General features: G+C 44.6%; 1 long non-coding RNA gene across 2 annotated transcripts; it reads right to left on the bottom strand.

The window, feature by feature from the left end:
* Positions 1-8,495: 8,495 nt before the first annotated feature.
* On the bottom strand, positions 8,496-12,237 carry LOC102021639. Of its 2 annotated transcripts, XR_259953.2 has the most exons (4): positions 11,997-12,237; positions 11,221-11,304; positions 9,112-9,174; positions 8,496-8,792 (listed from the first exon to the last, which is right to left on the bottom strand). It is a non-coding gene; the product is annotated as an uncharacterized LOC102021639 (long non-coding RNA). The 2 variants fall into 2 exon arrangements; XR_001232828.1 differs by lacking the exons at positions 11,221-11,304; positions 11,997-12,237 and adding an exon at positions 11,149-11,209.
* Positions 12,238-17,322: the final 5,085 nt, after the last annotated feature.

Raw genomic sequence — 17,322 nt, 5'->3', positions numbered from 1 at the left:
GCAACGGTCTTCCTGCCTCAGCCTTCCAAGTGCTGGGATTACAGGCAAGCATCACCATGCCTGGCTACCTATAGGATCTTTAACAGGAGGTACTAAGACAGGAAAGGCTTCAACCAAAAGAATCATAATAACAGATGCTTTTGCCATTTCAAAAAAGTTTGGAGCCAAGGTTTTCCTGAATGCTTCTCAGATCATACCCAAGGTGTCATCTGTTTTGTAATTTTAATACTGAGAGAGAGCCCATGATTGACATTTCCACAGATGCAGATCCTTTAGAGGAGGGAATATCATGTTTAATTCAACTGTGCAGGCCAGTGGAGCCCTATTGTTGCATGTTTTGTGACCCTGGAAGAACCCCTTGTTTTGCTTTGGTAAAATTCACATTATTCTAGTTATGGCATTTCGAGACCTTTGGATGAACCATGGCAAGTAAGCTATTATCCAATATGAGATCCAATCTTTCTAGAAATAGAAGAAAAGATTAAATGACATAGAATAAAGTGTGAAAAAGCCATCCCTGAAATGGTTTAAAGTTAAAAGACTTCATCAGTTTTTGATTGAAGGAATACATAGATATATAAATTTAATGTATCTACTATGAGCTACCTTTTATGTTCTTCTGTAATCTGTCAACAAGATATATTTGACTTCCAACATCAGTACTTGATTTAGACTTATATTTTGAGCAGGAAATGATTTGTCTTCTCAGAAAGTGCATAGTTTATGCATTCTTTCAAAATGCTCATTTTAATACCTAAAAATAATACTATCAAAGTGAATATTTTCTATCAATAGCAGTACCAGCTGTCTTAAATTAATGTGTAACTTTCATTTAGTGTGTCAGCTAAACTAAAAGGTAGAAGTACTAAGCTTACTATATTTCTTTACTGGAATCCTGCTGACCTCCATAAAAATAGAAATAGCTTAAAACAAGGCATAAATTTTCCTGTTACAGTATTTTAGAAAAACTTATCTAGTTAAATTGCCAAAACACAAGAAGATAGAGTATCTAAGTGAGGATACTTTTAAGTAAAATATTCTCAGCCCCCCAACTTAAATATTGAAGATTACCATTACTCTTCAACAGATCAACAAACATAAATTAACATTTATGTGACAGGCTTTTCACATAAAGAGAAAGCACTTAGCATAAATATTCAACAAATATTTGTGTAGCTGGGTAGTGCAATAATAAAGCAGCTCAAAGACCCATTCATTCAGTGTCTATTCAGACGTTACCTAAGTCCTCAATGGTATCAGTTCTCTCCAAACCCTGAGATATTACAGATCTGCCTTTTCTTGAGGAGATACATTCAGATGGGCTTTTTATCTCCTTTAGTGGAAGGAACTAATGCTTACATGCTTCCTCTCCAAAACCTTACTTTAAATCCAAATGACCATTATTTTTAAAAAGATGATGACATGAATGCGGAATATATTTCCTGTGCAGTATCTTATAACCTCCTGTCTCCATTTTGGGGTGCTTGCATGCATCAGAAGAAAGAAGCTATTGGCTGGGTTCAGGGGACACTGGGCAGTATAATAACGAAAGGATGTAAAAATGAAGTTTATGTTGCCCTGGTGGGCAGTAGAAACTTAGATATATGACTGAAGGGGCCCTAACATTTCTTCCCCTTTATGTGTGGCTTAACTGTTCTAGTTCCTTGTCACACATGGACCTGGGGCATCAGAGAGAACCTGTATGGTAGAAGAGGGGAAATGGTTACCAAAAAAAAAAAAAAACTAATACTTTTTAAAAATCACATTTTAACAAATAATTTCAAAACTGTCTAATTTGAAGTGTTTCAGTTATTAATTAACACAGTGATGCCATGGTTCATGAACTTAATTCCACAATTCTGGTCACAGAATTCATTCCAATTCAGTTGCAACCAGAATCATGGCATGAATTCTGGATCGTGGAAAGAATTAAGTTCATGAACTGAGGCACCACTGTAATGTGCTTATGGCACCTAACTGTATGACTCATGGGTATTGTGTGACTGCATCCTCCTAACTACCAACAGGGTCCCCACACTGTATCATGTCTTGAGGTCATCTGTGTTGTAATTGATAGTATTTGAACCCAAATGACCCAGTGGCCATGCCCCTCACCGCTGCACCATACTGCTTTGCTACACTATTTTCAATGCTGTCTACCTGGAGGGAGTTAAGCAGTAAGTGTTCTAAGCCTTGCTAAGCCCAGCTGGATTGGAACTGATGACTATTATATGTGCGTTGTTGGACTCCTGGCTCTGGTCTGCATGTACAGATGCATTGATTTGGTTGCTTTCAACTTATGGAGAGTGGAGAATTGTCTCTAGAGCAGGGTCTCTGGTAAAATTTTGGGTAGATGATGGGGTTCCCTCCTTTCTTCCATAAGACATTAAATATTACAGAGTCCAAATAACAAAGGTCCAATTAATGGGCTACAGAAAATCCTACCAAAACACTGTCAGGAAATACAGAAAAAAAATTCAATCTCTGTTGTTATCCTTTAAAATGACTGAATGATAGCCAGAAGGTAACTTTATGCTTCACACAATTTTAGGCCTTACATCCCATCAGTAAGCAATAGTGTATGTCTCAGCAAGAAAAGCTTTGAAATTTAGTGGTCCAAATAGCAAAATTAACCTTGTGATTAACCACTTCCCAGCCCAATAATTTAGATATATTGTGAACAAAAATTGCATTTTTCCATTAATTTTTACAAAATAATATAACAGGAAATATAAAAATGACAATTTTATCAAATTCATTCAATACAAGAATCAACTGATTGAAATGACACCTGCACAGCAATGCTCCGAATAGTCAGTACATAAACAATGACACCTGCCCAGGTGACGCTGGAGTAAACTGACTACCATCTTGTCTTAAAAACCTCAAGGCCTATTAACTTCACGCTTGTATATACATGTTTAAGGCTTTATTTCTTTTTGAGTCTCGTTTTAAAATGTAATTATCCCTTGGAGAATGCATAGCTTTTGCCTTTATCAACCCACACCTGATACTGTTGATTGCTTTAGCATGGGTCAGATGACAGGTGGCCCAGGGAAAGAAGGGCCCACGGGATCAGGCAGAAGGGCAGAGACAGAAAAGGTGTAGAGAAGGGTCGTAGACAAACTATTACCTCAGATTTTCCCATGCCTAGTTGACTCCGAAATTTGATGAGTCCAGTATTCAACCTAGAAAAAAATAAGGCTTTTGAAAGTCCTTTACAAAGAATGTCTTATGTAGGATGATCCCACCATTCTTCTGGTCACTTGAGCCTAAAATCTTGACTGTGAAGCATAGGGTTGTTAGCTCCTTTCTCTCCATTCCTTGACTGGAATCAGTGGTAAAGTAATAGCGTCACATTTTCTCTTTGCATTGTTTTGTTTTATTTACCCCTTCCTTTGAATCCAAACTTTTCAGATTATGGCCCACACTCTTGTCAGTTGCCTAAATTACTGTGTGAACCATTGCTTGTGGCGACCTTGGATCATAAATTCCTCTGAGACATGTGATTTCCAAATGAGGTTAGAAAGTCGGCCTGCTATCAATAAGCATTGCTCCATCTACACTATTAGATGCAGGACCACTTCCTAGTGAGAAACACTTTCATGCAGGAAGGACAGTACTGAATGCAGTCAAGAACTCAGGAAGCTGGGGAGGGAAGGCACTAAGACTTGAGATCCACTCTCAGGCACAGAAAAGAAAGGTACCACTGAACAAGGATCTCAGAAATAGGACAACAAGAATTTCAAGGTTCCAGATCCTTCACCTGGATCTTTGTCATTGCCTTCTTTTTGCTTCTCTTTTTTTTAAATAGTTATCTGTAGGAAAATGAATGCCCCTTGGAACCTTAATGTTAAGTGAAATAAATTGACATGCAACTTAAATATCACATGACTTTTCTTGTTACAGGCAGCTAAGTTAGATAAAATGTTAGAGGCAGTCAGGGATTGGCCCTTGAGAAGCCAGTGCAGAAGATGAGATGCCTTACAACTGTAGGAGAGATAGATACCCCCACTGTGGGCCAGACCTCAAGGTAAAAGATTACACAAACACACTCACATACCTCCTGAGGATAAACATCAGGGCTTGATATTCTAAATAGGTGTCAATCACCTGGAGAAAGCCAGGAAGAACCTCTAACCCAACTCCCTATAGGAAAAGCCCCTGTTCTGCATTCATGACTGCTTTCTCTGTGACTTGCTCCCTGATTTGATTCCAATTTAGTCCATTTTACCTGAGCAGTTATACTCATAATCTTATTGGTTGACCATAATTTTGTCCCATAGTTTTGTCACGTTCACCTTGGGATTTTCCATTTTTCTCACCTTGGACCTGCCTCAGGTCATGGATTTGCTTTATAAAGATCCCTAGAAAAGACAGGGTCCTTGGCAACCCACTTGGGACCCCTTCTGTCTCTCTGTCTGAAAAACTTTTTTGCCTCCAATAAATATATTCTGCTCTTAACCTCCATTTTTCCTAAAATTGGTTCTTTGATTTTAGAGAATACAAACTCATTGGACATCTAGCAGGTTGAGAATTTCTTTCCCCTATGTCACTCTTGTATGAGAAACCAAAAATATAAAGAGCAAAATAAAAGATACATAATAGCAAGTAAGGAGATAGAGCTTTTTCAAATGAAAAGGGGATTGAAAAATGAAGGAAAGGAGGAAAGGGGATGAGAAAAGAATTGTGATGTACAAACTCCACACAAAGAATGTAATCATTATGTACTACAAACACTTCCTATTAAAAAATAAAAACTGAAAAAATATTTTAAAAAGTTAAGAAGGCCCTGAATGCTTAGTTGGAGAGATGAAAGAAAGAGGAGGAGGCAAATTATTCAGCAGTATCTACAAGGATACCACCTGGATTAATCTAGGTACAGAATTGCTTGTGTGTACATAAACCATCTCCACAAAGACACACATCCTCTGCAAAGACGTACATCCTCCATGAAGACATATATCCTCCATGAAGACATATACATCCTCTACAAAGACACATATCCTCTGCAAAGAATGAAAACTGGTGACTGCAAGGAAGAAAACTGAGAGGCTGGGGGAAGTGGAGAAACTCATTTTTTACTTTATTGTTGTGTTTCTCTGGAACATTGTGATGCTATATATATTTTTTCCAAAATAAAAAATAGGGGGGCTGGGGATTTAGCTCAGCGGCAAAAGCGCCTGCTTGGCAAGCGCAAGGTCGTGAGTTCGGTTCCTGGTACCAGAGAAAAACCAAAAAAAAAAACCAAAAAAGAAAAAAAAAATAGGGAAAGGACAACATAGAAATGCATATTTTTATACAAACTGTTCTATGTGGATCCGCAAAACATAAAGTCAGAAAGCTCCCTGGGAACTGCAGACAGAGAGAATGAGGTGTGTGGGTAGCTGGAGTCAGGACTACCCTGCATCTGGAGTTAAGCGGTGACAGACCTGGCTGTTTCCACAAAACACTGCAGAACTCTCTTTCCAATCAACTATGATAGTGCAACTTGACCAGCATTCCTTAAATTTACCATTCCCATGGCATGGCCCCAGTCGGACAAATTCAATGAATGGTTTTTGAACCACAGGTCGTTCGAATGGTGGATGGGCCCCAAATTACAGTTGTATTTTTAGAGTCCTTCACATGATTCTAACATGCAGCCAGAGTTGAGGACATTGCCTTAATCTGAAAGCAGCACTGAGTTCAGAAGTCTAGGTGGTGTGAGGCGACACTGCTGCTTTCAGGACTCAGTGTGTGGAGAAGAGGTAGGCACTTCAAGTTCAGCCTGAGCTTCTGCGGAGAACCTTTCTCAGTGAAGTCGAAGGGGAAGTTCTGAAGAGAACTGGGACCTCACACTGACAGCCAAACGGTGTCCTTGTGAAACGCACATTGGATTCTGAATCCAAATTCTAAGTAAAATTTTAGTTTAAGAAAGACACATAGACCAAGCTTAAATCTATCGTGAAAATGTATACATCTAACGCATGGGAGCCACACCACTTCTAAAAATTATTTTAATACGCTTCTGGACAAAAGATGAGTGAGCCAGGCTGAGTGAAATAGAAAGCTTAGTGATGGAGAAGTTGTCCATTCTCTAGAATCTTCTTTGTGGAACACTGTGGTGAAAGGCAAGAAGGAAATCCGCGTGGGCTGTCCTGCTGTGTACGTCACTTGTACCCACAGCTTGAGTTTCTCCGCCTTCCCTACTGAAGGGAGGTGCTCCGTGGGCGCCTCTCCTCTCCCTGATTCTCTCACCTCACGGTTAGCAGTACAGGATTTGGGGGCAGTTGGCAGGCTTTGCGTTCAGCTCTGATGCTCACCTGCTGTGTGTGTGGCCCTGGCCAAGTTTCTTAAACTCCTAAGCTTTAGTTTCTTCATCTATAAAATTGGGATAATAATACCTATTTTATAGTAGTGCTGTGAGAATGTAATGAGAAATGCACATGAAACAGTGCTTATAAAACAGTACCTGGTAAAGTTAAATAAATGTTACTTATGACTGCAGGGGTTATTGCATGTACTGATGCACAAGGTCCACAGAGTAAAAGACCATCCACCCCCACCCCCTTGGGTTAAACTGTGGCCCAGAGGGATTACGTGACTTGTTCATTGCTGTACTTTCTGTGTTTGGGCCTTGGAACATGAAAGTGTGTCCTAGAAATGCTATTCAACTACCAAGACACAGTCTGAGCAGCACACAGTAGCTGGTCTTTGAATGTGGCAAAATTAAGCAACCTAGAAGGTGCACCCAACACTAAGTTTAAAATAAGTCTAATTACTCTTTAGGAAGAACAGAACAAAACTTAATCAAAGGTACATTTAAATAGACACTGCACAAGTGAAAGGCCTAAAAAGGAAGTAGTCCAAAAACAAAAGGCATACTTTCCACTTACACTGACCTGAAATAAAATTCCAGAGAGAGAGAGGGAGAGTCTCACTGTATAACCCAAGCTGCCTTGAATTCACAGTGCTCCTCCAGCCTCAGCCTCCTGAGTGTGGGATTACAGGTGTGCGCCATCATGCCCAGCATAAAATTACAAATATTTGATTTATTTAACTTTATTCCCTTTTTAGGTGCTGGAGCTAGTTTCCCTTAATGGTCTTATGTTTAGCATTTGACAGTTAGGACTTGTTCCACCTTAAACTTCCTTGATGCCCTCTTCCCAAGGACAGTGATATCCCATCAGGAATTTTCAGGCTAATTGGAAAGGATGGGGATACATGGTCATTACCCCCATTCCAGCCTGCACCAGTCATCCATTGCCCAGTCTGTGACCTTGCTCAGGTCAGTCAGCTTCTCATTATTTTAAGCTTTTTCATCATTAAAATGTGGAGCTTGAACCCCAGGCTCTCTAAGGTCTCTTGTAAGTATGGGGAGACGACACAGGTGATTAAAAACTTGGATATTGAAACCACACCTCCACTGGTGGCATCCCAGCTCCACATCTCACCAGCTTTGTAACCTTGGATGGATCAGTCCGCCTCTTGGCTTTAGTTTCTTAATCACTGAAGCAAGATGCTAACAGTGCCACCTCACAGAGGTGCCGGGAGGCCTGAACAAATGAATGCCAAACGTACATCACATAGTTAATGCTCAGTACATAGGAGCTATTATTTAAAATTCTGTAATGACATGAAGGGAACCTATTTTAGCAACTAGAATTATTCCTCTGGGAGAGACCTCTCTTGGGAGGCGAGAGACCCTTGAACAGGTAAGTCTACAGGACACAGGTTGAGGTGAACAGTTTATAGTCTGTATTCTTGAGCCCAGAGGGTACAGGGAGAAGTCTTCTAGCTCCAAAATCCTATTTTCTTAATTCTGTCCCGGCTCCTCTGTTAGCTGGATTTCTGAAATCTCTTTAAGAGGCCTAGGAGAATGCCATGTTTTGACCCCAAATGTTTGTAATGCTCTGACAGAATGACTTATTTTACCACTGCTTTGCCAAAAGAATCAGGTCATTTAGCAGTAAAATCAAAGAAGTTTAAAAACCATGGAACCAGCTCAGCCAACATGTTACACAAATGTATAGTTGTTTTCTCTCTGTGTGTGTTCATTCATTCATGTACAAGTATTTGCTGCTGATCGTCCCCCGTGTGCCAGGCACTACTGCATTTTGTGTCCTGGGGGAAAGAAAAGCAGCGAGCAAGAAACAGTCCCTGTTGTGAGGAACCGCACGTTGACTGAGGGAGACAAATCACCTATGGTAGCACAGGCAGAAAAGTAGAGCAGGATAAAAGGGAAGAATGGAACGTGGGGGTGAAGTTGCTAGGTAGTCAGAGGAGTCCCTAAGGAAAGAACCGACACTCGGACAATAGGAATGAGCTATTGCGGGCAGAAGTAACACCAAGTGTGAGGCTCTGGGGCCATGCTGGAAACAGCAGAGGAAACCAGTGTCAGCAACAGACTGATGGGAGGGGAGGAAGGTGTGGCTGGTCACGTGGAGCTCGTATGAGGGCCAAGAACTCAAGCTTTCACTTTTACTATAACAGGGAGACATTGGGGGGATTAATCCAGGTAGTAATAAAATCTGACTTGTATTTTAAAAGATTCTTGCTCCTGTGTGGAAAGTAGACTGCAGAAAAGTGTGAGGCTAACACAGGGAATTCAGGAGCCATTGGAGCTGGGCAGGTGGGATGGGCAGCTGGAGCAGGCTGGGAGTGAGGAGGGCTTCAATGTGGGATGTACTTTGGTTACGACATCTCCTGTCTACTAAGAAGACAGCTGGGGACATGCCATGTTTGTGATGGCTGTTAGACATCCACACAGATGTATCGAAAGGTGATTTTGTCATTCTTGCCTTCAGGAGCTACGGATGTAAAGGAATCGTTAGTGTACAGGTATAGTTAGACCTCTAATGTTAATTGGGCCCCATAGGGAAAGGGACAGATGGAGAGGGGACAGCTTCCCACACTTAGATCACCTAGAGTTAGGGAAGAGAAGGTGGAGGAGGTCCTAGGGGGAGGGAGAGAGCTCAGAGAACAGGAGAGTGAGTCCTGTGGCCAAGGGAGGGCGTGCTGCAAGACAAGGCAGTGACCAGCACCCACAATGCTTCGGGGAGATGCAGGAACTGAGCTGAGTCAGCTGTGTACACCTGCCAGGCCCTGGGCCGCGTTTAGGGTGCTCACCTGCTGCCCACTCCAGCTTTGCGCGGGGTTCACTTTGCGCAGGAACTATTGTCTCACCGTGTCCTAACAAGGTAAAGAATCTGATCAGATGAACTGAGCTCACTCCAATCAATTATCTACAGTTTACTTAGAGTTAAGCATTTTTTAATACCACAATTACAAAATCCATCTCTGCGTGGTGGGGTTTTGGTGTTAACTCCAGCCCCTCCCTCTGCGGCAGTCTGTAGGAATCGCACCTAACTTATCTGGGCCCTCTTAGCTGTTCTGGGTTTTGAGTGTGTGTTGATCTTTTTCTGTGTCCCATGACAGTTTATATGAGAATGGCCACAGCTGTGCTGATGTATTCATTACAAAGAATTCTCACTCTGTGTTCAGGAGTCTAAAATCTACTGTTCAGGTTCTGCCCTCGCTGGGTGTCCTCATTCTTGTTCCCCGTTTGCTTCTTCACAGACTCATGCAGCGCCAAAACCTCAGGAGGTTTGCTTACTTCGCACGCTCTTTGCATAGCTGGCCTGCTGCCTCCCTCCACCGGCTTCTCTCTCCCTGCTGTGTGATGGTCAGAGGGCCTACAGAGCCTACCTGATTTTTGGCAGGGAAAGAACAACTTCTAAAGCAAGTTGCTATGGTTACCAAGTCTTCCCCACTGCACAGCAGCTACTGACTTCATGAGACTTTTTTGTGTTGCTCTATCAGACATTCTCCTTGGGTGCAGCGGCTTGGGCTTTTGATATTTAATCATTTCATGCCCACTTCTGCGTGGGTTCCATAGAGTGAAGAGCACAGGGACTCTATTATCGGGAACATATACATACACCCACACATCTCTACGTGCATATTTCAAGTTTGACATGCCTGAAAGCACAGATGTTTTTCGAGTAGGATTTCATACACTAAAGCTGTGTTAGAAGATTTTCTGCAATGATAGCAGATTGTATATGGAATCGTTTTATACATTCCAGAGGTGTTTGTTTCTGTTTCCAGACACAAATTATGTGTGTGGAAAATTTCCCCAATTCTTTTCTGAGTAATTAGCTATTTTCTATCTCTAGGAGAAAAAAATAAACTAGAAGTTGATTGTGGATGAAATGATTCATTTGCAAGCATTTTCCAAAGTTAATGTTTCAAATCAGACCCATTGTTGAGTTTTTGCTATTGTTTGTGCATGATTGTAATTGCTAGAAATGATGACATTTGGGGCCTAATTGAGTTCCTGTCTTAACTGATGGGCACAAATATTCTAAGTAGGAATGTGAAAGACTACTATAGTGGGTGACACACATTAAATGAACATTGTGTAGCCTGCTCCTCACCCAGCACTAAGGAGACACACACTGATCACAAACCAGAACTGCAGCTAGTTCAGCGTTTCCATGCACGCAAGGTGATGGAGATTAGCACAATCCTGTCTCTCCCTTCTCTCACCGTCTAATCTCCCTCCTCTTTTGTCCTTCCTGGCCACCTCCCTGGCCAGGTCCCTAGTGTTCCTGGGAGTGAAGAGGCCTCAGCCAATGCCCATCCTATTTTCTGGACAGAGGTTCTGCTTGCTTCTTCCTCTGGCTGCAGGCCTGACATGGGGCTATTGGTGGTGACACTGGCTCTTTGACTGGGGTCAGTTCCTCTGTATGAAGGTACTGATGCTAACAAATGACTAAACTCAAAGAAAAAAGGCCTTTTTTCTGTCGCCGCCTCTGAAATGTGCCAGGATGGGCAGCCTGTAGTGAAGGGATCTGCTGGAAGACTGCATAAACTAAAGCACGCTCATGTCACTTGGAAGGTGGACACTGAGTAGGATGGCACCTGTGTCTCTCTCTTCCACAGGGCGGGGCTTCTGGGCCTGCTAGGGCTTCTGTCAGCTGTTTCTCACTGTGGAGTTGACAAACATAGGTATGGCACTGAACTTCTAGGCAGATTTCTCCAAAGGCAAACCCAAGTTAGAGCAACCACCAGGAACAGGAGAGGAGGTGCCAGCCCAGGCCAGCACCCTGAAAGCTGTGTACCTCCTCAGTCTGTGTCACCCCTCCCTTCCAGCCCACTCACCACCATGGAAGGGCTGACCCTCTTTTGATCCTTTGTTGTGTCTCCCATCAAAGCAGCCCGCTCTCTTTATACCAGGCTATGAGCAGCTAGGTCCAAATTGCCTGCCACAGCTCCCTCGCCAGTGTGAGACACAGATGTCAAAGTACTTTAAGCTTCCTGGAAGAAGAGGAGGGAAAGAATGAAATATTCTCTCAAACTCTTACTTCTGTCTCCTCCATCCAAGAAGAACATCAGGCTCTGTTCTGCTCTCCCTCTTTGCCTGTGATAGGGAAAGAGAGACTCCATTTTCTGTTTTTAACTCCCTAATAAGAGAAGCCACTTACAGTTCACGTAAGCTGTAGGTGACTCCCACTCCTCACGCCTTCCCCTTAGTTGTCAACCCATTTAAAGGGGAGCAGAGTCATAACATGGAAGCAGAATAAACAGGGCAAATTGGGAAGGAAGCTAAAAGTTAAACTGTAGTGGTCATTTGGAATCTGGGTGTCCAAGAGCTCCTGAGAAGGTAAACTATGCATTCTTGTAAGATTCCCAAAAATGAGGTAATGGTTACTATGGAAACCTAAAATGTACTTAAACTGAGGGTGAGACCCAGATCAGGGCAAACATCTTCTCTGGCTCTTGGTTAGAGACGTCCGTCAGCCAGCTCAATAAAGCTTCGTTCCTGCTCTTTGGGTCGCTTGTGAATGCAGTTCTTGATGAACTCACTTGCCGTATCACCTGAAGTCTGGAAACTCCAAGCCATTTGCTGTATCTAATTCTATGATGCCCCTCAAATATTTTGCTTCTTCTAGAGCTCACTGTCCTGGGTTGCCTGGGTCTCCATGTCTGAAACCCACGGTTTCACATACCTGCTCTGTTTTTGTAGTTGTTGAGGGCAGGAGGGTAAGTTGTCCCTTCTTAGTCCACATGGCCACAAGTGATATCCTTTCTATGAAACTTTCCAGTAGCCTCTAAGACCTGATGTTCTCTTGCTTTGTCTCTAGCTTTCTGGAAGCTCCACTTGGTCTTTGCCTGTCCTTCTTCTTCACCCAGACAGGGCTCCTCCACCCTCCCAGCCTCTTTTTCTCTCCTCCCACTCTGTAACTTCCTGGGTGAACTTGGCCATGCCCTAGGCTTTGGTAACCACCTCTGTCACAATGAGATTTCTAGCTAGTGCTCCTGTCACTGATACCTGACTACACAACTTTGCTGCTTACTGACTGAAATGTCCCCATACACCCAATGTCTCGGGTGTCTCTAAATGCCTCTTAAGTACATCTCAGTGTATCCATTGTCTTTCCCCAGACTTAATCGTCTTCTGACTACATGACCAGTGATGAAGCCAAAGTCTACCCGTATCCCTTGATACTTCTTTCTCCCTTACCTGAATATAAATCTACCAGCATATCTTCCTGACGATTCTTCAAAAAAATCTCTGATATGTTCCCTTCACAGTCTCTTTCTAATTTGTTCTCTGCCACAGCCAATAGTGAGTTATCAAAATGCAAATCTGATTATTTCATGTGACTATTGCAAATACTGTGAAGACTGTGTTAGTCCGCCTCACCTCGCCCCTCTCCATGTTCAACGTACTGCCCAGCTTGTCAGTCTCCCTTTCTGCCCGTGCCGGCCTTCATTCAGTCCCCAAAGGTCAACTCTCCTTCGTGCATCACGCCCTTACCACACACTGCTCCCTCTGCCTGGACACGTGCATTCCTCCGTCACCTGCTCCTCCGTCAGAGTCACTCAGTCACACTTCTGAGGGAAGCCTACTAGCTCAGGTCCCTTTATTACATGCTCTCCCTCATTTTCTTGGTACTTAGTACATTCATAATTTCATTTGTCTAATTTGATGATAAGCATTAATCTTCCTCCCTAGCTTTGTTTGTTTGGTGCTTTTTTTTTTTTGGTTTTTGGTTTTTTTCTGGTACTAGGAATCGAACACATGACCTTGCGCTTGCCAGGCAGGCACTGTGCCACTGAGCTAAATCCCCAGCCCCTTCCCTCCCTAGCTTTGATAAGCTCTGTAATAGCTCTTAAATTTATTTTCTCCTCACCGTCATGTTCCTAGCTCTGATGCAAGGCCTGGCTTGTGGCTGGGACTCAAGGGATACCCTGCTGAGTGCCCTGGGATGGTGAGCATTCGGGGAGCAGGGAGGAGTCGCCCAGCTCCACAGCACTGGAAAGGTACCTGCCGATCAAGCAGGGGCTGCACGGTCTTGGGGAAGCCACAGACACAGAAGCCACAACTGCTTCAGCTTGTCCAGGCTGGGCACCAATCACCATTGTGCTTCTGACATTGCCGGTGTCCTCTTTGCTACCAAAATATTTCCCCTCCGCACCCGTGTGTGTGTGTGTGTGTGTGTGTTTTACTGGAGAGTGAACCCAAAGCCTCGCATCTACTAGGCAAGCTGCATCCCAGCCCATTTTATTTTGAGACACAGTCTAGTTAAATCACCCAGGCTGTACTTGAGCCTTGCGATCCTCCTACCTCAGCCTCCCAAGTAGCTGGGATTACAGGTGTGTGCTACAATGCCTGGGTTCTTCTTCTGCTCTTTTAATAAAACATTTTGAAAAAGACCAAGCAAGATAAATGGAGCCCTCACTGCAGTGGCCAACAGCACAGGCTGTGACTCTAAGCTGTGGAACCTTACCCAACCTGTGGAGCAAGGCCTGAATTACAAGCGCCAAAGAGCTGACCCTGAGCCTCTGTCCTGTGGCCTTCACAGTCCCAGGACATCTCTGGCTATGGATTCGCCTGTAGAGCAACTGCAGAGCCTCAGAATCTGTCCTCTCCCCTCTGTTCTTACCCTTTGCACTTTGGTAAGAAGAACCGTGAAGCCTGAGGGCTGAGCCCGGGGAACCAATGTAGGGGGACTGCAGCAACCTCGCACAGTAATTCTGAGTCCCTTCCACGAAATGGACAATAAGGCTGTGCACAAGCAAACGCTGGTTAGAAAGCCAGCGGGGGCTTCTTTGTGTGTTCTTTCTTCTGCTCCTAGTGACCACTGCCAGGGCTTTGCCATGAGCAGCAGCAGGCCCTCTGTGCAGGTGGGCTGTGTCAGATCAGGGCGTTTTCTGAACAGGGGCGCCCAGAGTGGTTCTGCCACACCGTGGGACCACCTCTTTAGAAGGTCCTGGCAAAGGCTACTGTGTCTGCGCTTAGGCGATGTGTCAGCATATGGCAGGTTACTGTGGGGCCGAGAAGGAAGGAGCGATGGAGGGTGTGAGCCAAACATGTCACAGTGGAGGCTCCCAGAGGAGAGTTATTAGCTGTGCTCTGACAGCAGGTGGCATTTGTTCTTAACAAATGCGCCAACTCCTGGTTTTGCCTTGGAAACTGAAGAACAGCACTGCCCTAGTTCTGATCTTTTCAGGAACGGGGGAAAAGGAGGAGGTGGAAGCCGGGGACTACTGAGGAGCAGTGGCTGAGCATCTGTCCCCAGAGCCTTACCAGTGAGTGCTCCTGCTCAGAGCCCTGCGAGGGAAGCACAGCCTCAGCTCTGGGGAGCTGTAGGTCAGCTTGAGCCATCGCCTTCCAGGGCCTGGCATTTGGCTGCTGAAATTACAAAGATGTTTGAAGCATGCTTCAGTGGCCTGGGGTTTCTTGTTCCTCTCTGGGAACTTCTGACAATAAAGAAGCGATAAGCCTGGTACAAGGAGTGTGTGTGTGTGTTGTGTGTGTGTGTGTGTGAGTGAGTGTAAAGTAACTGTAGGCATGAAACTAAGATCATTCCACATTCCTGCTGACATTAAGGGCACAAATTACTCAGACCAAAAAAGAATTTGAAGGCTTGGGAGTCAGAGATTTAGTCATCAAATACTTAGTTAGCTTCTTATGGGGCCAAGTTACTTAAGTTCCCAAAAGCTACAGTCTCTGCAAGGGTAAATGGGAATGTATTGGGCCCAGCTCCCAGGAAACTTACGCAGGAGAGGGGAGGAGCAGGCCTCAGCAGGGAGCAGCTGGGATGATCAGGTACAAGACCTCAGCCAAGTTCACGAGGAGCACCATGGATGGGCTTCCAGAGCTGTGCCAGGCCTTTGGACCTCACCCAGAATCTTCCATCTACCAGCTGCTGGGTGCTGGCTGCCCTGGGGTGAGGATACAACCCTGGTTAGGGACACTCAGTGGAAGCTTCCAGCTTCCCCTGGTCCCACCAGCCGAGGAGGCCTGGACACCGCAGCCATGCCGCAGGGCTGCCATGAGGGGGTTACAGATGTAACTTGCGCCATCGGTTAACATATAAAAACAGCAGCCAACTAACCTACGCATCTCTGCCAGCCTCATCCTCGGAACGCAGTGGGACTGTGTTTTTAAAGTTTTCAGCTGGCCTTATACTCTTTCCCATGAGGGGCAAAAAAGCTTTTGTGTTTCAAATTCATTTATGAGGAAGATGCAGCACTGTCCTAGCCCAGAGGATATAGAAGCAAGCTTGGAGTTGGCAGGAGGAAGTGGCCCTGACTTTAAAGTGTGGGGTGAGAGAGGAAGAGGAATTCCCAAAATCTACTGAAAGAATCAGTGGACATGGGCTGTGGGACTTGTGAGCGTTGGCCTCATCTTTTGTTTAGGAGGCCCCCAAGTGGTCTGCGCATTTGGGAGGGGGGAGATGGGCACTGTGAGTTGCTGCTTTGGAAATCTCAGAGAAAATCCCCTGGGCTGGTGCCTGGCACAGAGTTGGCTGAGCAGCCAGCGTCCAGACTGCTCAGAATCATCAAAGGATGGATAGATCAGTCGTGAGCCTTTTATGCACATCTGAGGCTGCAGAAGACTCCTCCGGGACTTCCATAGCATCTAAGGAGGGCAAAGCTCCCTCGTCACTGAGGTGGACTTTACTAGCCAGGTGGTCCCAGAGTGGTTTTCCTGATTCAGAGGAATAAACAGCATGAAGTACATTTTATAGGGTAAATCTTGTATCCATGTCACGTATTTTGCAAATATTTAGGATTTAGTAAGCACACAATGGAAAATCTGTTCCTTCTCTTTCCTATTTCCTTTTCATAGGGATCTACCTAAATCTTGCAACCAGCTGAAAACCTTTCCTTGTTAAAAACAAAATCAGGAACAAGCCAGGGGAGGATAAGCTGCTCTGTTGGCTGATCAAACATGAACATTGTATTTATTATGTTAGGTTCCTACTAAGATGGTAAACTTCTCAGGCTGCTTCCTAATCAACACCACAGAAACAGAAGCAAGAGGGGAACGTACATTTGGGGAACAAAAACAACAAGTAAAGGAACAAGAACCCGTAAGCCTCTGGGAAGATTGTCTTGAACTGCTGCACATGGGTAGAGGCACTGAGGCCCCGGGGTGAAGGATCCAGAGACAGCAGTGAAGATGCTGATCATAGAAAAGCAACGCTCAGAGGGCTGCCCTTGCGTGTCCCCAGAGAAGCCTCGTGACAGCGTGGCCTGCCCTTTCAGTACAAAGCATCCTCGTCAGAGTCTGGACTACTGGTGTGCAGCTGTGTGCAGGGCAAATTTGTGGCAGCACAAAAAGCCCCGTGGAGAGCAGCAATGATGAAAGCACTGTCAACTGAACAACTAACTCCCTGGAGGCATCTTCACCTCCTCTCTCCACACAGCCCAAGACAGGGGTTCCCTCCTGTTGCTCCTGCTTAGCCTACAGGGTTAACTAGGAAACCTTGACCAGAGTTGTCCGGCCACTCCAGGCTGACAGCCTAGAGGATCAGATGTGATACCTTGGCATGTGGGACTCTCCATCAGCAGCCCAAAGCTCCACTGGTCGTTTCCAATATGTGGTAGAGTAGAGGACCTGCCCCCAGGTAGAGGAAGCGAGAGCAACAGAAGGTCGCAAGCAAAATAACTACAGCAAGACAAGTACCAGATAAATAAATAAACTGTTTTCCATTGCTATGACTAATTATCATCGACCAGGAAATTTATAAAGAAAAGAAATTTATTTCTTAGAATTTTGGAGGCTGAGAAGTATAGGTGAAGGTAGGTAGAAGGGCCACTTCCTGAGAGCTTCTTGTTGATGGGGACCCCTTGCAGACTCCCAAGGGAGTGCAAGACAGCACATGGTGAGGCAGAGCAAGCTCACTAGCTTGGGTCTCTCATCCTTTTCTTATAAAGCCACCGGTTGCTTTGGGGATGTCCTACCTTCGTACCTCATTTAATCCTGATTACCTCCCTACGGTAGCGCCTCCAGTGACCACTGAAGTGGAACTTGGAGGA

Source organism: Chinchilla lanigera, unplaced genomic scaffold, assembly GCF_000276665.1.
Source record: "Chinchilla lanigera isolate Chin_1 unplaced genomic scaffold, ChiLan1.0 scaffold00010, whole genome shotgun sequence".
NCBI lineage: Eukaryota > Metazoa > Chordata > Mammalia > Rodentia > Chinchillidae > Chinchilla > Chinchilla lanigera.
Note: the sequence above shows the minus strand (reverse complement) of the source record. Positions and strands in the feature narration are given on the sequence as shown.